We start from the raw sequence: 24,347 nt of genomic DNA on the forward strand, positions 1-24,347 counted from the left end.
TTGAAGTTGATGATCACTCTATTGATATATAAATGATTAAGAATTTTCTATAACTCATTGTGAAATATTCAACATGTATTTAATTTTATTCATGGGGTCATAGCAATTGAACAAGCCAGATCAAACAGGTGCTGGAGTGTGTCGACCAGGGGAATTTCACAGTAACTTCATTGCAGTGTTAATGTAAGCCTTACTTGTGATTAATAAACTTTAATTTCAGTCTTGCAGCCCACTGAGGTGAAGAAGGGCCACTCATGTGGCTCACTCACTGGCCTAGGTTTATCTCCCTCAAGTGCCAACCAATTTCTTTTTAAAATCATTGATCACCTCGGTTCCCATCCCCATTTAGGCAGTGGCCGCCATGTCATTACCATCTGCTGTGTAAAAAGAAACTCTTCCTCAGAGCTACTTTCCCTAAACCTTTCATAATTTTGTATACCATTATCAAATCTCCCTTTCTTTGCCTCAAAGAGAACCCCAGCTTCTGCAACCTAACTTTTTACATAAAATCCCATTCTAAAACGAACCCACTCAAAAATCGACATATCCTTCTCAAATTTTGGAGACCAAAAATGGGCACAATACTCTAGTTGTGGCCTAACCAGACTAAGATTCAGCATAATTCTCTTGCTTTTGTACTCCATACCTCTATTTATGAAGACAAAATCCCATGTGCTTTGCTAACTACTCTCCCATTGTGCCTGCCACCTTCAAACATCAATCACATGAACCACAACTCCCTGTTAATGGCACTGTTTTAAACTGTGTACTAAGTCTATATTACCTCTACCTGTCCCTTCTAAATGTATGTGCATCTGGCAGAAATATGGACAAGTGAGCTTACAAATGGTAAACATAAACAAGGATAATGTTTTATAGACAAGTGTGCTCAACTATAGGATCTAATATATTAATGACAAATACAAATATAATTTTTAATGCTACAAATGGTCTTATGCCCTTAAAAGAGCAACCTCTAGAATACAGCTGTAAAAAATTGATTACTCCATGTCGCAATTTACAACTTGTGATCTTGAATTAAATACACATGTAGTGCTAATTTCATTCAAGACATCCAATTGGATTCCTGTTTTCCTAATGGTGAAACTGGTCAAGTGTAGATTCTGATGGAAAGAAAAAAGTGTGCTTGGTTCAAACAAGACATTCGTTTCACGGTTTGCTCACATTCATCTTCAGGACAGCTAAGAGTTTGAGAGAATACATCGATTCCAGCTGGGTAAAGGCAACCTCAAAAGAAAGGGATCCCTCAAGTTCAAATTGCTATTCCTCTCCCAAATTTCAGCTCTGTCCACAAATTAAAAATGACTTTGGTTGAAATAGTGCCATTTCACAGCTCAGCAAAAGTTAATTAAAAGCTGGTTAGAATTTTTAAATGCTTGATTTTTTTTGACTGAATGCCTGCTATCAACCTCTATCAAAATTTGTCTCACCAAGTTCTTACTATAATTAAAGAAAATTCTTGCATGACCTCAACAAAGCAGTGTTTATTGCCTATTCTGACTTGCCCTCATGGCCTCAACTTTAAAACTGTCACTCCAGTTTTCAAATCCCTTCATGACCTGATCTCTCCCAGGCACCCGAGTGTGGTGACTAGGGGATTTTCACAGTAACTTCACTGCAGTGTTAATGTAAGCCTATTTGTGACACTAATAAATAGATATCTGTAATTTCCACCAGTATCATTACACCCCACTTCAGCCTCTCCAAGATATTTGCACTGCTCCAATGCTGGCCTCTTGGAACTTCTCGAATTGGTGGCATGGTGACACAGTGGTTAGCACTGCTGCCTCACAGCACCAGGAACCCGGATTCGATTCCTGGCATGGGTCACTGTCTATGTGGAGTCTGCACGTTCTCCCAGTGTCTGTGCTCCGGTTTTCTCCCACAGTCCAATAGACATGGTTAGGTGCATTGGCCATGCTAAACTCTCCCTCAGTGCTCCTGAACAGGTACCAGAGTGTGACGACTAGGGAATTTTCAGTTAAACTTTTAATTGCTAACCACTGACAACTGTGGCATTTCCTCCCAAGTCACTAATATTGGGAAGTCCTTCTCTACATCCCTGAATCACACTTTCCTCCTTTTAGGCACTCCTTAAAGCCTACCTCTTTTCAAATCTTTTAGTCATCTGTCCGAATATCTCAAGTGCCTTGGTGTTAAATTTTGTTTGATAGTATTCTGGTGAAGAGCCTATCCTAAAACCATACACAAGTACAAGTTTTTCTTAAGAGCCAACGACAACATAGGACTGAAGTCTCGTATAGCCAGATTAAGCAGTGGCAGCAAATCATTTCCTTTGGACATTAGAGTTGAGTTTTTATGCAAATCAGAAGTTTTCAAGGCATTTTTTCTTGTGCCATTCCAGAAATTATCTTTTATGAATTTACTTGCACAACTCGTCACCATGAGTTCTGAACTCAATCTCTGGCTTGCTAACCCAGTACCACCATAATTGTTCTATCATACATGAAGTAATCATATTAACACAAGTCTGCAAAAGCTTTTGAACAGAATGGCAACGGTACTGGCGAAAATGTCTGTTGGAATTTCTAAACTGCACTGTCCACAGAAATACAAATCAACCCAGTGTGCCTGAATCAAATATCACTAGAGTTAATCATATCTCCAACACAGTTTTCCACAACATACTAGTTGAGCCAAAACAATGCAAAACCTCAACACTCAAACAAAAATGAAGAAAGCAAATAAATCTACAAGTTAATCACAATTCTTCAGATTATTTTTAGACAGGTATCAATAGAGCTACTGCCTTTTAAAATGGGCTTAACTGAATTCAGACCAAATAAATTTTACTATCAAAAACAAAAAATTTGGAACTTAAAGCAAAAGTTAACTAAAGGTTGAGTAAACTTTTTTGACTGATGGCTTAGGATGGGCAATGCTGGCTGAGCCAGTGACACTCATCCTGTAAATGAATAAAGAAAACTTCCGCTACATCAAAATTTGTCTCACCAAGTATTTATTGGACAAATAAAATTGTTCCATGACCCCAACAAAGCAGTCTTTATTACACATTCCAAGTTGCCCTCATGTGGCCTCAACTTTGAAATTCTTACCCCAGTTTTCAAATCCCTCCATGGCCTGATCCCTCCTTATCTCTAATCTCCTCCAGTCGCACAACACTCCACAGACTGAGTTTCAAATTTGCAGTTCGGAAATACAGCAAGAAAATATTTATCATGCAAAACAAGACTACCTCAAATGCACATTGATTACCCTCCAAATGACAATTCCTTTTCTGTCATCTGTAACATGTTTGGAGTAAAAGTAGACCTAATAAACTCATCAATATCACAAAATCTGGGGTTTTTCCTCAAATATTTGATCGTCAGCATAGTTGACAGAGTAGGAGTTTCAGATTAAAAATAAAAGAGGCTTTTAAACAATACGCCCACTCTCCATTTACCATATAAAGTTTTTCTCTGAAAATTATGAACCAAATGAAAGTTTGAACTCTCAAACTGCCTTGCAAAGTAAAATTAATTTTTAGCTTTGCATAGTTATTAGGCATCATCTAACATGTCAGTGAACAGTGACTTTTAAACCACATTTATAGGAAAGCGAATCAAACTTCATAAATGTAACAATCACTCACCTCGTTAACATGGACATGATCATTTTGATGTGAGCAGCAACAGCAGTGGGAATTAATAATAAAAAACACTGGGGATCTCTCTCTATTCTCAGAATCCATCTGAGAACTTGCAATAAAGTCTAACGGGTCACAGAGGGCATTTTGGCAAAAGAGACTTGCCAATATGTGGCAAATCAATGGATACTGGTTTCTACTTTGCTAATATTAGAGTTCTTTATGCCCCCTACACTAGTAAAAGAATTTTAAAATTTCTCTCATCAATGCACCTCCTTTTCTTTGTAACAGCAAGGAGAACATATCCACTGTTTCTCCAGCCAAGTGCCTAGTACAATCCTCTACACCTCCTTTAAGGTTGTTCAGTCACATGAACAGATTTCATTAGCAACTGAAATGCGTCATACCTCCTGCAGGGTATTTCTGTCCTGTAGTCTTTCAACTATATTTTCACAAAGGCAGGAACAAATTTTGAGCAGCTTCTTCAATAAAAGGTTCCCTTAAATGCATAAGGCCTTAATTTTTGAAAAACCTAGAAGGCAAATGATGATCTATAATTTCTCTCCACGACAGAGGAAAGTTATTAAAATAATTCTCAGAAGGGTTTTTGTGATTGGCCCCTTATTCAGTTCAAACAAACAAATTTGCAACTCCATTATCCTTGAATAGTTGTACAGCAATCATTTTAATCTCAATTATTCCTGTACATATTTGTTCCTTCTAATGATTGTAGTAAATAAAGACATCTGGCCAAAATAAATGAATTCAGTAGAAAAATGCTTCATTTCATGTGACAAATTGTGATAAGAACATTTTTTTAAAAGTGAAAAAAAATTATACCTCAATCTAACCTTCCAGGTTTAACATGAGACGTGACAAAGCGTGTGTAATTATTTTCCTCTCCTATTCCCAAAATTACTTAATTCTTGGGTATTGCTCCATGAACACTTCAGCGTAAATGTCTGGTATCTCAATCAAGTGATCACTATGTGCATTTAAGACAAGGTGCAAGGATCAACAGGGAATTGAAATATATAGACCCTGATTTGATTCTCACCCAGTGTCTACACGCAAGGTCCAGCAAGCATCACAGACTACGTATCCGTAATTGGTTCTGAACTGGGATAATCATTATGGCACCAAAGGATTCCATGAAGCTATTTGGCCCAGTCAATCCCATTTCTCCATTCAATCCCAGTAGCTTTGCAAGTTATTTCCCTCATGTATTGAAGTCTTGACCCCAAGAGCATCCGGATATGTATCAAAGGCAACAGTCATCGATCACAGCAATAAGACAACATTTAAAGTTGACTAAATGTGGTTTAAGTGGCACTTCCAATCTTCAACAACAATTTTCTTACTCCTTTTCAGCTGGCCATTGTTTGGAAAGATCATTAATTGCAGTGCTAGCCAGGATACAAGTATCCACTAGCACTTTAACCAGTAGATTGACAGGTTTCTCAGCCCCATCTCTTAATAACTACCTTTCATTTCTTTGTTGTTGCATTCATTTAGTCTGAAATAGCATGGATTGGAAATTAGATCAAATTTCCCTTAATCAGTCATTTTGCAGTGTTGCCACAAGACTTTTTTTTTTAAAAGCGCATTGGCATTAATATGTTATAACTGAAATTATATGCAAGCCTTGCATCTTTTTTGAATTACGCAGAAGCACGTAGTTCAATGGCAACATCTCAGCCAAAGTTGACGTGCCAAACAATCAGCACCCCTTTTGTCCTGTAGTATAAATTGTTGTGATCATTTGAAATTTGGCATTCTTCGATTTGTCCTGAGTGCAAGATGAAAAGCCTCAGTATGTATCTTTTTTCAACAATATTCAAGTTCAGTACTACCAAGTGACTCAAATTCTATTTAAACCAATAACTTGATATAGTACTTGCATTTATGCAACTTCAGACAACTCAATTACTTTCACCATCAGATATATTTTGTATTTTGCGCTGGAAACGCACCTTTCGTGTACTTCACAGATATAGCCAGGCATTTATGACAATGTACTGGATGTGACTTCTGAATTAAACAGGACACTATGACTGCACACTGCTGGGATCACACTGAACAAGCAGCTAATATGGGGAAAAATAGAAGCCAAGATATGCAGTTTCTGACAGGAGCCAAACAAGATGCCCTCAGTCTGAAAGTATGAACTGATTTTGTTTTATTTCAATGCGATTTATGGGAGGTGATTTTCCACATCTCTGTAAATGGTGGGGTGAAGAGAGCAAAAATATGGACAAGACCAGAGTTGGAGTAATACAGTACTTCGGGGGTTGCAAAGGTACAGAATGTTAGGGAGGGAGGGGAAAAGACAAGAAAGAATTTAAGCACAAGAATGTAAATTGTAAAATGGGAAGAGTGCTTCAGAAGCAAAAAACCGAGAACTGATTTAGAGTACATGCAGATCTTGCTTTATTTAACACAAGGTTTGCATTGTTATGATGTACTGGTCACCTTCACGAAAGCATGACATCTTTCCAAAGGTCAAAACTTCAGAGTAATGGTTGTAACGTCACTGTAATTTGTTATTCCAACAGGTTGTTTGGAGAAAAAAAAACAATTCAAAACAGCTCTTTTTACCCTCTGGCCTGTTGCTTACCATTGAAGCATTTCACTTTATTGCTATAAAACACTGCCTCATGACACAGAACTGTACCCACCTGAAGCTATTGCTGAGAAAATGCAAAAATCTCACGTAAAATAGCCCCTTTAGGATCAAAGTCATTAAAGTTATAACCCAACAGTTCACTCAAACGTGATTTTGCACTGAAACAGCATTTGACAAATAACCCATTTGAACTTCAAAACCTTGGTTGAAAGCTAAATCAATAAGTCAAATGCACAACACAAAACTAACTACAATTAGCAATTGATCTTGTATCCAAATCTCAGTGCACAAAAAGGAATTTTCCAGTCCATATGGAAGTTTTTCCACTAGTGTTAAACTCTGCTGAAACTATTAAATGGTACTGAAAACCCCCCAATAATAATAGTCAAGAATATTTTTTGAAAAAGACAAGAGAACAAACTGGCTTTCAAAAAGGGAACTGGACTGAAGAAAAAAAAAGTATAACAGGAAAAATGATTCGCTGAGTTGCTTTTGCAGAGAGTCAGCACAGACGGCCGAATGGCTTTTTTCTGTGTTGTAACCAATTTATGATTCTAAACAATCAAACTTATGTGGATAAATAATTAAAACTTGAACTTTGTTTCAGAGGGTTGGCAGAGGTAGAAATGAAATCAAATCAGCCAAAAGGTGGTTCAAGCACATTTACACTTGGGCCTTTTCCCTATTTTGGATTAAATATTTGTACAGCAAAACACAAGACATCAAGGCTCGAACACAAGAAACCAACAAGATTTACTTTGATTGTCAAAGACCACTTCTGGATCATGGAGACAGGCTGGCAAAATGGCTGAGTAAAATGCACATGAACAGAGATTATACTTCGGTTTCTTTAATGTGAAGACAAGGAGGAATGCACTTTTAATAGAATAGCCATGAAAACAGATTTTGTAGGGTTGGAAATGCTGAATGTCATACTGGTCAAACTTCTCCTTCATGGATATTTGTACCATTGGCTTTATGGTCAATTAAACTGAGAAATAATTACACACTGAAATTTCTGACCTTGAACTGAACTCGCTAAACGACAGTTGTTAGTAAAGTAAATCTGATGTAAATGCACGCTGGACTTATTTTACTGAAGATTCCCATAAAGTGTGACAATACAAAATGGTTAGGACAAGTGATGGAAAGAGGAGAGGTCCTTAAGAGGGAAAAGACAATGAGTTGAGAAGCAAAAAGAGAATGATCAGGTTTCTTGGGGTGTTCTATAGGCCTCTAAATAGCGAGGGATGGCCGAACAGGTCTGCAGAGAAATCACATTGATGTGCAAGAACTATAAAGTAATGGCATGGGGCACTTTAATTATCCAAATATCAACTGGGATAATATCAAGGTTAAGGAGGAGAAGGAACTTCTAAAATGTGTTGAGAACTTCTTTGATCAAGACGTTCTTGGCCCAATTGGAAAGGAGGCATTGCTGCATCTGTGAAATGAGATGTGTCAAGTGGATCAAATGTCTGTGGGGAACATTTGAGTCAGTGTGATCATCATCATCATATCATAAGGTTTGGATCAGTAATGGAGATGAGCAAGGAACAATCTTGTGTAGGATTTCTAAATTTCAAGGCAGCTAATTTCAATGCGACAAAGGGACCTAGCCAGAGCAAAACAGAACCAGAATCAGGGAAATTTTCAATTAAACCGTGGCCGATCTTTAAGAAACAAATGCTTCAAATACAGACTAGTCACGTTTCACCAGAGGAAAAATTGAAAGGGACCCTGGATGACTCGGGATATTGAGGCCCTGGTCAAGAAGAAAGAGACACATGACATGAATAGGCAGCTGGGATCAAGTGAATCACTTGAAGAGTATAGGGGGTGTAGGAGTAGAGTTAAGAGAGAAATCAGGAGGGCAAAAAGGGGACACGAAATTATTTTGCAGATAAGGCAAAGGAGAATCCAAAGAGCTTCTACAAATACATAAAGGGAAAAAGAGTAACAAGGGAGAGAGTAGCGCCTCTTAAGGATCAACAAGGTAATGTGCGGATCCACAAGAGATGGGTGAGATCCTAAATGAATATTTCTCATCAGTATTTACTGTTGAGAAAAGCATGGATGTTAGGGAACTTGGGGAATTAAATATTGATGTTGAGGAGTGTACATATTACAGAGAAGGTGGTGCTGGAAGTCTTAAAGTGCATCAAGGTAGATAAATCCCCGGGACCTGATGTAGTGTATCCCAGGACGTTGTGGGAGGCTAGGGAGGAAATTGCTGGTCCTCTAGCAGAGATATTTGAATCATCAATGGTCACGGGTGAGATGCCTGAAGATTGAAGAGTGGCAAATGTTCTGCCTTTGTTTAAAAAGGGCTGCAGGGAAAAGCCTGGGAACTACAGGCCGGTGAGCCTCACATCTGTGGTGGGTAAATTGTTGGAAGGTATTTTGAGAGACAGGATCTACAGGCATTTGGAGATGCAAGGACTGATTAGAGACAGTCAGCATGGCTTTGAGAGTGGAAAATCATGTCTCACAAATTTGAGTTTTTTGAAGGGGTAACCAAGAAGGTAGATGAGGGCAGTGCAGTTGATGTTGTCTACATGGACTTTAGCAAGACCTTCGACAAGGTACCGCATGGTAGGTTGTTGCATAAAGTTAAATCTTACGGGATCCAGGGTGAGGTATCTAAATGGATACAAAATTGGCTTAGAGGGCGGTTGTCGAGAGTTGTTTTTCAAACTGGAGGCCTGTGACCAGCAGTCCGCCTCAGGGATCAGTGCTGGGCCCACTGTTATTTGTCATTTATATTAATGATTTGGATGAGAATATAGGGGGCATGGTTAGTAAGTTTGTAGATGACAACAAGATTGGTAGCATAGTGGACAGTGAGGAAGGTTATCTCCAATTGCAGCGGGATCTTGATCAATTGGGCCAGTGGGCTGACGAATGGCAGATGGAGTTTAATTTAGACAAATGCGAGGTAATGCATTTTGGTAGACTGAACCAGGGCAGGACTTACTCAGTTAATGGTAGGGCATTGGGGAGAGTTACAGAACAAAGAGATCTAGGGGTACAGGTTCATAGCTCCTTGAAAGTGGAGTCACAGGTGGACAGAGTGGTGAAGGCGGCATTCGGCATGCTTGGTTTCATCGGTCAGAACATTGAATACAGGAGTTGGGACGTCTTGTTAAAGTTGTACAAGACATTGGTAAGGCCACACTTGGAATACTGTGTGCAATTCTGGTCACCCTATTATAGAAAGGATATCATTAAACTAGAAAGAGTGCAGAAAAGATTTACTAGGATGCTACCGGGACTTGATGAATTGAGTTATAAGGAGAGGCTGAATAGACTGGGACTTTTTTCTCTGGAGCGTAGGAGGCTGAGGGGTGACCTCAGAGGTCTATAAAATAATGAGGGGCATAGATCAGCTAGATAGTCAATATCTTTTCCCAAAGGTAGGGGAGTCTAAAACTAGAGGGCATAGGTTTAAGGTGAGAGGGGAGATATATGCCCCCCCCCCCCCCCCAGAGGGGCAATTATTTCACACGGAGGGTGGTGAGTGTCTGGAACAAGCTGCCAGAGATAGTAGAGGGGGTACAATTTTATCTTTTAAAAAGCATTTAGATAGTTACATGGGTACGATGGGTATAGAGGGAATGCGGGCAATTGGGATTAGCTTAGGGATTTCAAACAAAAAAGGGCGGCATGGACAAGTTGGGCTGAAGGGCCTGCTTCCATGCTGTAAACCTCTATGACCCAAAATCAAGGCTCAAATGATGTGGGAAATAGGGATTACGACAAAGCAAAGAAAAGGATTGTGCATGTTAAATGAACTCCTCAAATGAGAACGAAGTAAGTTGAGAGGGGAGATGAACAAGAAAATAAGACTAGTAAAGAGAATGTATGAGAACAGAATGGCAGTCAACATGGTAGATAACCCAAAAATCTTCTACCAGCATGTAAATAGTAAGCAGGTGGTAAGAGGTGGAATGGTTGTTAGGGACAAAGTGTAATATATTAAAGTTTATTTATTAGTCACAAGTAAGGCTTATATTAACACTGCAATGATGTTACTGTGAAATTCCCCTAGTCGCCACAGTCCAGCGCCTGTTCGGGTCAATGCACCTAACCAGCACGTCTTTCAGAATGTGGGAGGAAATTGGAGCACCCAGAGGAAACCCACGCAGACACGGGGAGAACGTGCAAACTCCACACAAACAGTGACCCAAGCCAGGAATCGAACCCAGGTCCCTGGTGCTGTGAAGCAGCGGCAGTGCTCACCACGTGCTACCGTGTCACCCATGTTTAGAGGCACAGGGTCAGGCCAGAAAACCCAACATCTTAATTAAAATGTTTACTAAAGGGGAGTCTGGCAAAAGCTAATAGAAGTAGAGATCATGGAGGCAATGGGTAGAGTAAAAATTGAGTGGGAGGAAGTAATAGAAAACTGCCCGAAGCATCGCCAGTCTAAATTACCTGGCCCAGGTGGCTTGCATCCTGGTTTACTTTAAGAAGATATGAGTGTGAAGAAAGTGGAAGGGTTTGTCTTAATCTTTCAATCTTACTGAGATATGGAAAGATGCCAAAGGATGAGAAAATGGCAACTACAACACCCTTATTCAAGAAAGGGTGTAACTGTATGCTAGTTTGTCTATCAGTGGTGGGTGGGATAAGGTTTTGAAATCCATAATCTGGGGGAGGAGATCTTGGAATAGAGTAAAATTTCAAAATATCAATGTACAAACAGATGAAGTAGGGGCAGGAGTAGGCCATTCAGCCCCTTATTCCTGCTCCATTCGTCAATAAGATCATGGCTGATATGATGGTGACCTCAACTCTTTTCCTGCCTGCCCATTTAACCCTTAATACTCCTGATCAAGAATCTACTTAGTCGTAAAAATATTCAATGACCCAATATAAAAGATAACAATTTGCCAGTGATACAAGGAGTGGTAAACAATGAGGATGATATGAATTGCCTGCAACAGGACATAGGTTAGCAGAATGGGCAGACAAGTGGCAGATTGAAATTTATACAGAGAAGTGTGGTGTGATGCATTTTGGCAGAAGGGATAGGGAAGGGATAGGACTTAATGGCACATTCTGTGAGCAGAAAGAAGGGCCTGGCAGTACAAGTGCATTAATCTTGGAAGGTGCCACACTTGAAAGAGTAGTTAGCAAAGCATATGGGACCTTGGGCAAATGGATAGGCACAACTAAAAGTACTTAATCATCTTCTCTTCATTGGCAGTCCCTCAGGATCAAGGATGATTTGCTTCCACTCTGATTCGATGGGTGTTGAAATAGCAAACAAGTCCACTACGCAATCTGGAGATTGTGCCACTTGCAAGGCAGGTGGTGTTTGAAAAATTGGATTTGGTGCCCTCCCTCCAATGCCTCAACTTCACCTCTGTACATTTCTGAAGTCTCTCAATGTGTCCAGTGCCGTGGTAAATGAGCTTCTTCCATTTAAAAAAATGTATTTATTCACAAGATGTGGCTATCACTGCCTTGGCTGAACATGTTGCCCATTCCTAACTGCCCTCAAGGAGGTGATGGTGAACCACTTTCTTGTGGCTATAGTCCACAAGGCGCAGGCACACCCAGTGCTGCTAAGGGAGCTCCAGGTTTTGACCCAGCATCAGCAAAGGAACTATGAGTCAGCATGGTGTTTGGTTTGGAGGGGTGCTGTCAGGTGGTAGTGTTTCCATGCATCTGTTGCACTTGTCCTTCGAGGTGGGAAGAGGTTACAGGTTTGGAAGGTGCTTTCGAAGTAGTCTTGGTGAGTTCCAGTAGTGCATCATGTAGATGGTACACACACTGGTGTCACTGTGGTGGTGGTGGTGGGAGTGAATGAGGGGGGCACAGATTTAAAGCAATCAGTTGAATGATGAAAGGGGACCAAGAAAAATGGTTTCACACAGAGGATGATTCAAATGTGGACCTCGGTGCCTGAAAGGGTAGTAAAGGCAGAAACTCTCGCCCTGCATTTAAAAAAATACTTGAAATGCCATAATATATAGGGTTTATAGACCAAGAGCTAGAAAGTGGGATTAGGCAAATAGGTCTTTTTCAGCTGGAACAGACATGGGCCAAATGGTCTCTTTCTGTAAATTTCATATGCTTCTTCATTTGTATCCTCATCATTCCCAATCGTCTAAAACCATTTCAAGCTCAATCCAGCATCTATATCCAAATCACCTGTTATCTCTCCACCCTATGTCACGTACCTGCCTCATTTCTTACTTTGCACCTGCCCCATCACACCACCTTCTCACTCTCTACATCCTCCCATCCCATTCACTCCAGAGATCTCTCCTCTGCCAATCCTTTACCTTTGCCCTGTGCTTCCCCGCCAGGTTCAAAGGTTTTTGATGTTTTACACAAAGGCTTTTATTTATTTTTTTAAATACTTAGGCAATAGCCTACAGTTTCACTGAAGAGGGAGAAGCAGCTTCAACTCTGGGAAGGCTGGTGAGTGTTGGACAAATATTTTTTTTTACTGACTACCTCGAGAAACAAACCCAAGAGATATTAATGAGTACAACAGCACCACATAGCACAGAAAATTGAAAGTCAAGTATGCATATCTTATAATTGAAAGTAATACCCAGGTATGACGAAGAAACCATAACAGGGGAATTGAGGCAAACAGGACGTGCATGCCACTCAACCTTTTAATACATAGCTCCCTCTGTTGCTGTCTTAGTGAGTTCAAAGTTACATAAAACCAAACTTGCGGGGGGGTGCGCTCTGGTAGCACTTTCAAGTCTGGAGGGATTTTGAATGATAGCAGGGGCTCCAAGGGTGGGGAGCACTAAGAGTAGGGCGATGAAACTGGATCTTGAATCTGGAAGCCTGGCAAAGGAAGGTCCCCAATATCTGGTAGCAGTTCTGCATCAAGGATCTACAAAGTTGTGGTCATGAGGATTTCTAAGTAAAACTGTATCCCGGGACCCGAGAGAGCAAGAGGGAGAACTGAACCTGTTAACATGGTTTAGTTGTCATTCAGATCTGGTACCATTAGAGAGGCAAGATCAAGGAGCCTTAAAGGAGAATGCTGGGCGAATAGGACTCAAATAATCTTTGATCCTTTTGAATCAAGCGTCACATTACCCAGAGCAATTATGCTGCTAAAACACTAATTGCCATTGTTGTTTCCATCATCAATGGTCCCAATCTATAGGCTATCTTAAAGCATTAATATACTTAGTGAATATGCCATCTTACAATCTTTAAATGGATTAGTAGAAAAAAGGACCATCTCAAAACACTAGAAAAAATAGTGTCATTACTTCTGTATAAAATCTGCACTTGAATGTCAGAAAAATGGTTCAGCAAAGTTAAGTGTTTCAACTATATTTTCACCTGAAATACAGGGTGGCTTACCATGACTAACATGTACGCAGCAAAACAGATTAAACTAGAACTGCTGCTAATCACAGCTGTGTTAATCACACTTGTCTGAATTACCAGCTAAATTAACAGTAAAAGAGCAATATTTTAAATTATGAAACTTGCCTATAATAAATGCATATTTTGGAAATGGTGAAGAAACCTAATGGTCAGAATTGTCAACTCATATCTACTGATGCATGCTAGGAAATCAGAACAAAATACCATAATCCTAAAATGACAGCTCAGAGTGCGGAGTAAATAAGGAGTGACATCACCCCTAGGCTATTGGAACTCTGGAACATTCTTCCCCCAAAAAGCTGTGATACTGGTACAATTGAACATTTTTGATATCAAGTGTATCAAGGGATATGGAGCAAAGCAGGTAAATGAATGGAGGTACAAATCAGCTGAGAGCTAATGAATGGCAAAACAGACCCAAGGAGCTGAATGGTCTCTACCTGTTCCTGTGTGAGTATAATATTTATCTTTCGATTAGAAAACTCAATCTTTCACTTAAAAAGGTCCCCAATAACTAGATTAGGATAGACGCTGTACTGAACCAACTGAATACAGTATTGCATAGCATGTGCACATGTAACGTAACAGTGTGCAAGCAGCTGAATAAAATGTCTGCAAGGTTGAGTTGAACAGTGACTTGTGAACATTCTCCAGCACCTCTCCACCCCCTTCAAGCTCAAAACAATTCAACCTGTATTTGAATCAAGGTCAACAGCACTCATGCTGAGGAGTCTAGTCAAAAGGTTAAAGGGTGGTCACAGAACATAAAGCTGCTTTCTACTAAACAGATCACTACTTTTTGAAAATTCATCTTGCACGAACACTGCGGCAACACCACTTGAAGATCTTTTTGCAGCATTGCCATGGATTCAGATGACCGTGGATTTTATAATTGAGAAAAATGAGCCTGTAAGTAAAATTCAGAATTAAGTTTTGAAGTTCTCTCAGCCTTGTAATCCAAGACTAAAATTGCAATCAGGAAAGATGCTGTTTGATGAACAAAATTTGGAATGATGGAACTGAATTCACAAGCTAATGTTATGTGCCTGAGTGGGGAAGAAGCAGGATCAAGTCCCATTCCACTTTGTCAGTCTGTAACACGTAAAAAAGGACACATCAAATGCAGAAATCTTAGGATGTGGGAGTGATAGGTGTACAGGAAGGCAAAAATCAACAATCAGTTATGATCACATCCCAATTCTTATTTGTGTAGTAAGTTGTGGAAACTCATTTCCTCAAATGCAGGCAATATGTCAGGCAAAAGAAAGGGATTTCAATGAAGTTTAAAAACTTCCAAAACACTATTCTAATGTTTGCTGTGATATGGAACTCCTATTAGCTCTGACAGATTTCTAAGTACTTGAGTGATTATATTATTTGTTTCCTCGTTTGTTGGGAAAGAGATGGGAGGGCAAGAAACATTAAGCCCCAATCAGCATTTTCACTCAAACAGGAGGCTTTTTGAGGAAATACAAAATATCAAAGTGCATTTAATATCTTAATGTATTAATAAATTTTAAAGGAAAATCATGAGCAATTTGGAAATCTTGGAAACATTCAAAAAGGTTTACCGGATACCAATGCCTGATTTATATCAAATTAAAACCACAAGACTTGGAGATTGTAATTAATCTGAAACAATTACATGGAACATACAGCACAGAAACAGGCCGCTCATCCCAATTAGTCTGGCCAGGGTTATGCTCCATGATATCCTCAAATTCTATCAAATGCATTCAGCTTTCCAGTGAATCTTTCTATTCCCTTCTCACTTGTGAGAAGGGAGAGGGTGGTAGTGGAAGGGTCTTTTTCCAGTTGGATGCCTGTGACTAGTGGTGTTCCGCAGGGCTCTGTATTGGGACCTCTGCTGTTTGTGATTTATATAAACGATCTGGAAGAAGGTGTAACTGGGGTGATCAGTAAGTTTGCAGACGACACGAAAATGGCTGGACTTGCAGATAGTGAGGAACATTGTCAGAGGCTACAGAAGGATATAGATAGGCTGGAAATTTGGGCAAAGAAATGGCAGATGGAGTTCAATCCAGATAAATGCGAAGTGATGCATTTTGGTAGAACTAACGTAGGGGGGAGCTATACGATAAATGGCAGAACCATAAAGGGTGCAGATACGCAGAGGGACCTGGGTGTGCAAGTCCACAGATCCTTGAAGGTGACATCACAGGTGGAGAAGGTAGTGAAAAAGGCATATGGCATGCTTGCCTTTATAGGACGGGCATAGAGTATAAAAGTTAGGGTCTGATGTTGCAGTTGTATAGAACGTTGGTTCGGCTGCATTTGGAATACTGCGCCCAATTCTGATCGCCACACTACCAGAAGGACGTGGGGGCTTTAGAGTGCGGAGGTGGTTTACCAGGATGTTGCTTGGTATGGAAGGGCTTAGTTGTGAGGGGAGATTGGGTAAACTGGGGTTGTTCTCACTGGAAAGACGGAGGATGAGGGGAGACGTAATAGAGGTGTATAAAATTATGAAAGGCATAGATAGGGTGAACGGGCTTTTTCCCAGGTCGGTGGTGGGGGGGGGGGGCCTGGAATGCGCTGCCGGGCAAGGTGGTGGAGGCAGACACACTGGGAACGTTTAAGACTTATCTAGATAGCCACATGAACGGAGTGGGAATGGAGGGATACAAAAGAATGGTCTAGTTTAGACCAGGGAGCGGCACGGGCTTGGAGGGCCGAAGGGCCTGTTCCTGTGCTGTATTGTTCTTTGTTCTTCCATGGGATGTGAGCATCCCTGACAGAGGCCAGCACTTGTTGCCCATCCCTAGTTGCTCGAGAAGCTGGTGGTGAGCAACATTTTTAAACGACTGCAGCCCATCTACTCTCAGCTATACAGGCAGTGCTGTAAGGGAGGGAGGGAGTGCTAGCTTCTGGACCCAACGGCAGTACGGTTCCAAATCAGGATGGTGCTAACTTAGAGGAACATGCACGTGGTGACATTCCCACGAGTCTGCTGCCCTTGTCTTTCTAGGTGGTAGAGGATGTGGATTTGAAAGGTGCTGTCGGAAGAGGATTAACAAGTTGCTGAAGCACATTTCTATATGGTATAGACTGCTGTTGCTGCGCACTGATGGTGGAGAGATTTATTCACCTTGTTTCTTTGCATCCAAGCTATTTGTCTGAAGCAGCAAATCTCTCCCTGTGGATTTACTAGCAACTATTTTGGATTTATTTATGACCTCTGGTTTTAAATTCTCCCTTAAATGGAAATATTACCTCTACATATACTATGTTCAACCCATTCATTCATAATTTTCAATACCTCTCTTAGATCTCCTCTCTGAAGAGGAGCCCAAACTCTCTTCCAGTTTTTCCAAACAGTTGTAATCTCAGTTCTAGGTACCATCCGTGTAAATCTTTCGCTCACTTTCCTCAGTACTTCAATATCATTTTTTAGTATTTGAAGGCCAACAGTATTGCAGGGAAGGAAAATTAGAGGCAGTTTGCATCCACGACTGTACATCTTCCTAACAGCAATGGTGAAGAACCTACCATGTATGGAAAAGTAATTCTCGTGTAAAAGTCGACCCGTGATTTTTGACTCAAAAAAATCTTAAGTTCATGCAAACGTCAACCATAGTTCTCCAAAGATCAAAGCCTAAAAATTTAATTTTCCTTTTCTGTGGATTCTGAATTTGCACGAACCCACACAATGAGCTGTCCTAGTGTGTCCAACTCTGTCCCTTGTTGTGAGTTCCATGCTTGTATCTCCTGCAGCTGGCTCAAGGGGGCGCCTGTGTTACATTTGTTTAACTTTTCTCTGATGGTTTCTGAAAATCTTCGAAAACGAGGTTTTGTCGGAGAAGTGAAATAAGTTGCCTTCCAGAGTGGGGTGGGATGTGCAGCACACAGCGAGGAGCTAGACCACCATCCTGCTGTTTAATTAGAAAGTAGACTACACTGGAGTCAGCATTTTATCAAAAAGGTAAGAATTAGTCAGGAGTGCAATCATTCAAGGAATTTATTAAGGCATAGATCCTCTTTCAGCGAATGCAGAATGTTTTTACAATGCGTTCAATTGTCCAATCACTCGTGCCCACAAGGTGGGGTCCACCTTAGTGCTGTTTGTTGAAAATAAGCCTACGACTTTGCCCTTAGTTGATGGATCCGCAGTCTTTTCTGGATTTCACTCAAGACTTTGTTTTGGTCTATGTGAGCCCAAATCAAGCATGCATGTCTACCCCTCAAAATTATGTCAAAGATGATTCTTAATTTTTGGCAAAGTCATCTCAAAATTGTGACATTTACATGGGTACGCAAGCAAAGTTAAAAAAACTGCACCTGAACATGTATCTTATGTCCCGAGTATGGAAAAGGGGAATTAACTTGGACAAGCTTCAATAAAACTCACTTTTATTCAGTACATAGGTACACTTCATATTACAGAAATGGCAGCTATTGTTTTATCTTTTTAGAACCATAAATAGTTAGAACACAGAAAGAGGCCATCAGCCTATCATGCTTATGAGAGTTCTCTGCAAGAACAATTCACCACCCCCACCTTTTCCCCTGTCTTGCAAACCTCCTCCCTTCAGATTATCCAATACAATACCTTTTTTAATGTCACTAAATCTACCTCATTACACTGACTGCGAAGGCAAAGTTGTATTTATTAGTCACAAGTAGGCTTACATTAACACTGCAATGAAGTTACTGTGAAAATCCCCTAGTGGCCACACTCCGGCGCCTGTTTGGAAACGCAGAAGGAGAATTTAGCATGGCCAATGTGCCTAACCAGCACGTCTTTCAGACAGTGGGAGGAAACCGGAGCACCCAGAGGAAATCCATGCAGACACAGCAGTGTGATCCAAGCTGGGAATCAAACCCAGGTCCCTGGCGCTGTGAGGCAGCAGTGCTAACCACTGTCACCATGCCGTGTATTCCAGATCCTAACCACTTGCTGAGTAAATCAACTATTCCTCACGTCACCCTTTTCTTTTGCCATTAACCTTAAATGAGTGGCCTCTGGTACACCAACAGGAACAACTGCTCCCTACTTAGTCTGTCCAGACCCCTCAATTTTGAACAGCTCCATCAATCTCCTCTCAATTTTCTCTTCTTTAGGAGAACAGCTTCATTTTCTCCAATCTATTCTCCTAACTCAAGTCCCTCTCTCCCAGAACTATTATTGTAAATGCTTTCTACGCCTTCTAATGCCCCAAGTCCTTCCAAAAAAAATGTGATGTCTAGAATTGAACACAATACTCCACTTGAAGCAAAACTAATGTTTTAAGAAGGTTCACCACAACCTCCCTACTTTTGTTCTCCATGTCTCCATCTATAAAGCTCAGGGTCCCATCCAAAGTCTCTGCCTGCCTCACCATCTTCAACAGTGTGAGCACATGTACCCAGGTCCCACTGCTCCTGCACCCACATTAGAATCATCACCCTTTATTTTATATTGTCTCTCCCCAGTCTTTCACTTCACACTTCTCTGCATTGTCATCTGCCACACAATCCACAACCCCATCTCCATCCTTTTGACGTTTAACACTATTCTACTCACAGTTCACAATACTTCCAGTTTTGCGACATCTGCAAATTTTGAAATATGCCCTGCACATCCAAGACTAGGTCATAAATATAATCAGGAAAAGTAGTGGTCCTAATAACAATCCCAACGATACCACACTATATAACTTCCTCCAGTCCAAAAAACAACTGTTCGGCACTACTCTACATTTCCTGTTATGCAGCCAAATTCATATCTAGACTGTCACTGTCCCTTTTACTCTATGGGCTTAATCATGCTGCCGAGCCTGTTACGTGGCACTTCATCAAAAGCCTTTTGGAAGTCCACGCAAACCACAATCTCCTCATCAACCTTCCCTGTTACCTCATTAAAAAACAAAGTTGGTTAAACATGATCTGCCCTTTAATCTGTGCTGGATTTCTTTAATTAATCCACATTTTTCCAACTGTTCATTTTCTCCTGCATTATTGTTCTAAAAGTTTTGTCATTACCAGGGTTAAACTGACTGGCCTACAGTTGTGAGGCTCATCCTTACACCCTTTTTTGAACACTTTTGAACACTGAATAACTTTGCAATTTCCCCATTCTCTGACATCAACTCTGTATACAAGAAAGTTTGCAAGATTATGGCCAGTGCTTCCTTCATTTCCACCCTTGCTTCTCCTCAGTATCCTAAGGAACAGGAGTAAGCCATTCAACCCATCAAACCTGCTCTGCCATTTAGTACAATCATGGCTGATTGGACACTTCAATGCCATTTACACCCGCTATCCACATAATCCTTTATGCTGTAAAGCAGAAGTATATCAATATCTGCTTTAAACATACACAATTACGGAGCATCCACAGCCTTCTGGGGTAGTGAATTCCAAAGATTCACAACGCAATGTGTAAAAAAATTTCTCCTCATCTCCGTCCTAAGTGGCATCCCCATTATTTTGAAATCGTGCCCCCGGTTCTAGATTTCCCAACTAAGGACAACATCTTAACTGCATCTACCCTGTCTATTCCTTTAAGAATTTTGTAGCTTTTAATCCTCGGATGTTTCCCACCCAATCCTGGTGGCTTATCAACTTTAGATACAGCCGGCCTAATATTTCCTCTTCATCAATTTTTACCTCATCCGGTGTCTGAGCTATCACCTCCTTCCCTAGAACTTTGGCAGCATCATCTTCCTTTGACAAAGGCAGATGCGAAGTACGCATTTCGTAACTCAGCCATGCCCCCTACCTCCATGCGCAAATCCCTTTTTTGGTCCATAATCAAACTCACTCCTCCTTTTACCCCTTTTTACTATTTATATGCTTATAGCAGTCTTTCAAGGTTCCCTTGTGTGTCGGCCAGCAGTCTCTTCTCATGCTCTCTCTATGCTGTTCTCATTTCTTTCTTCACTTCCCATACGCAGTGTGATTCTCACTTGTATTATCAACCTAACGGGCACATACACCCTTGTTCTGCTTCATCTTACTCTCTCTCTCATTGTTATTTGTTTATCCTGCTTTCCCCTTTCAGAAATGCATCGCGACGTTACCCGAACTATCTTTTCTATAAAGGCAGCCACTGTTCCTCAATTCTTTAAGTATTTATCATATCCATACTTCGACCTATATTTAGTAACTAGGATGTTATTTAAAACTTATGGGACAAAATGGAGGAGCAGCATCTACTCATCTTCCAATTGGGCACATTGCAGCCCTCGGGACTCAATGTTGAATTCAGCAGTTTTATATTGTGACCTTCCTCCTCCATCATAAACACAGTTTTTTGTTAAATATCCCATACATGTAATGCCTCAATGCAAATCCCCCCTCCCACAACAGGCCATCTGTCTTCTGTTCTTAAAGTTACTACATTTTGTTGCAATCTCTCACAGCTACACTTTAATATCTAAACACATTCTCCCCCTCTTCAGTTCTGAAGAAGAGCCAAAACGACTTGAAGTGTTAACTCCGCTTTTTCCTCTGCCAGACTTGCAGCATCCTGATTTTGTTTAGAATTTCACGTTCTTGAAGTTTTGCATCTCATCCTATTAACTAAAGAAAAATGAAGTACTTCCCTGGTGGAACAAGGAGGTACTGCTGGATAGCAGGGACAAGATGGATGAAAGCTCAGTGATTGGACAAAACGCAATAGCAAAACACAGATGGTAATTTATAAAAACTAATCACCTAGAAGGGGAAAAAAACCAAACCTGGGAACAATTGGAAATATCTCAGCATTGGAAAACCTGTGGAGTTTGAAACTGATCAAATAGACCACCTAGATAGACCACCTGAGGGCAGCATGGTGGCAGTGGTTAGCACTGCTGCCTCACAACACGAGGGGCCTGGGTTCAATTCCGGTCACTGTGTGGAGCTTGCACATTCTCCCCGTGTCTGTGTGGGTTTCCTCCAGGTACTCTGGCGTCCTCCCACAGACCAAAGATGTGTGGGTTAGGTTGATTGGCCATGCTAATTTGACCGCGTCAGGGGATTAATAAGGTATATATGTGGAGTTGCGGAAATAGGGTCTGGGTGGGATTGTGGTTGGTGCAGACTCAATGGGCCGAATGGCCTCCTTTTGCACTGTAGGGATTCTATGAGATTTCACAGTCTTGTTCATATTGTTTGAGGGGTCTGGAAAGGAAATGGAATAAATGTCAAAGCTAAGCTTCTTATATATCATGGAAGCATCTTGATGATCTACAAGTTGAGATAAATAGCAAAGAACTAGATATCAGCAGCATACACTTGGAATTCCAATGACTGAATTATGTCAGATTCAAGAAACAGCATGAGGAAAGAAATGGCCAAAAAAGATCTAACAGATAATCGTGAAGAAATGTTATGGGGCTTGGAGATAGACCACTTGGAGTACCTTAAGGAAAAACAGAAGGTAGAGATGCAGTGAAAATTGAGCAGATAAATCGGCCCGAGTTTTGTGACAGGAGTCAGGGGTGGGGTAGATTATGGCACTTTAAGTGAATATCCAAATATATAAAAATCATAGTACCCCCTCAGTGCAGATGGAGGTTATTCAATGAAAAAAGGATTTCTGTCTCCGCCACCCTTTCAAGCTGCGTGTTCCAGGTGTCCGTCACACTCAACACCCCTCAAATCCAGATCTGTCCTCTCCTTATCTGGGCCCCTCACTATTTATACGCATCAATTAAGTCTCATCCCAGCCTTCTCTATGACAAAGAAAGCAATCTCAGCCTATCCAATCTTTCAAGTTAAATTCTCCAGCTCAGGCAATATTCTTGTCATCTCCCCTGTACGCTCTCTCACATTCTTCTTGTAATACAGTGACCAGAATAGTACACAATACTCTAGCTATAACCTAACTAGTATTTTATTCAGTTCTAGCATCACCTCCCTGTGCTAATATTCCCTGCCTCAATTAATAAAGTATCCTATATGTCTCCTTAACCACCTACTCTACCCACCCTACCTTCAGGGCTCTGCACTTCAAAGAGCTCCAGTCCCTCCCATTTGTCAGTTTCTTAACATTTAACGTGTTTTCTCTTGTTTTGTTTGTTTTCCCAAATGTATTACCTCAAAACTTCTCAGGACTGAATTCCATTTACCACTTCTGCCCACTTGACCAGTCCATTGATACCCTTCTGCAGTAATTTCTTTCCTTTCATTGACAAACACCAAAAAAGCAAAGTACCTAATAGAACGTGGAACCAGTCTTCCAGTCACAATACGCTCAACCATTTTCCTATGCGCCTGTCACGGAGCAATATTGCATCCAGCTTGCCCCTGTCCCTGGATCTCATGAGCTTTTACATTTCTGGCCAATCTTCCATATAAGACTTGTCAAAGCCTTCAAATAAATTGCTCACCACCAGTGCGAGACTTACTATCCTGTTCATTTCTTCCTTTTAAAGCCATGGTCCATTAGCAACTCTCCAGCATCATACTGATAACCAAAGGGGATTGGAAAATGGTCAGGACTTTTGCTATTTCCTCTGATGCGTCTCTTAGCTGCTTAGAAGCAATTGGCTATCTACTTTCAAAGATCTTTAACCCCTTAATATTTCCCCTCTATTGATCCTTCAAATATTTAACACTTTTTCCACAGTCTGCATTTTCCCCTCTTTTGTGAAGGCAGACAACAGGCAGCGAGGACACACAAGGGGGTGAACGACAGGGGCCAAGTGAGAGGAAAAGTGATTTTGGATGGCTGAAGTCACTGCAACCAATTATGGCAAAGGAGAACAAGAAGCAAAGGTCATAGGGAATTAGAATTCTAGTGAGGGGAGTCTGGAGGCAACGTTGAAGGGTTGGAAGAGATCATGAACAAAGGGGTGGGGAAGTGGACGACAAGGTGATGAAATTTGAACACAAGGGATGGTGGGAGGTGGGGAGGCTGTGGTGGGAGAGAGACATTTTAATATCTTAACCTAACGCCCAGCAGGAAATTCTCAACAACAGATTTGCCCAGAATTAAACACGATAATTAGATTCTTAAATTTGCAATGACAGGAACATACTGGTGATGAGTGGGGGACCTGGTACAGAATAGTCATCTGCAAGAACACTCAAGTGTATTATCTTTGCACAAAAACATAAGCCAGAGGCCCAGGCTAATGCTCTGGGTTCAAATCCAAGGTTCAAATCCTACTATGGTAACTCTTGGAATTTAAATTCAATTAATTATTGAATCCAATTTTTTTTTAAACCTGGAACTGAAAGCTACTCTCAGCAATAGTGACCATGAAACTATCCTTAATCGTCAAACCCCATTTGGTTCACCAATACCCTTTAGGAAAGGTAACTTGCCATCCTGAACTGATCTGATGTACGTGACTCCTGACCTATCATGTGGTTGACACTGAACTGCTCTCAAGGGCAATTCAAGATGGGCAACAAATGCTGGTTTTTCCAATAACGCGTACATCTCAAACAAATAAAAATGATTGCAATTCCCCAAGGATCATACTCTTAATATTGGGGGGTGGGTGATGTGGAGGATTATCATTTCTCTCCAGAACATTTTCCAGTTCAGAAAATATCCCAAGCTGCCCATTCAAGTTTTTTCTTGTCGTAAGATAGCACTTAAAATTAACCTTGTGTATCTGTGTTTCCTTTATTTTTAACAAAATACATTACTTAGTTCAATATCACTACTTCAAAATAATGCTCGAGATCAGAAACTCGCCACGTGAAGCACTTCAATTATTTCAGAATGTATTTATTCCAACTGTGTTTCTGAGGCACAAGAGAGCGGAACACCAC

At 40.7% G+C, this 24,347-nt stretch overlaps 1 protein-coding gene across 1 annotated transcript in view; it reads right to left on the reverse strand.

Moving 5' to 3' along the window:
- Nucleotides 1–24,347, reverse strand: part of LOC144486848 (uncharacterized) — a gene marked incomplete at its 3' end in the record, with an annotated part of 78,817 nt that overhangs the window by 23,545 nt on the left and 30,925 nt on the right. The gene's annotated exons all lie outside the window — the stretch shown is intronic.

The sequence above is a fragment of the Mustelus asterias genome, unplaced genomic scaffold, assembly GCF_964213995.1.
Source record: "Mustelus asterias unplaced genomic scaffold, sMusAst1.hap1.1 HAP1_SCAFFOLD_491, whole genome shotgun sequence".
Lineage (NCBI taxonomy): Eukaryota > Metazoa > Chordata > Chondrichthyes > Carcharhiniformes > Triakidae > Mustelus > Mustelus asterias.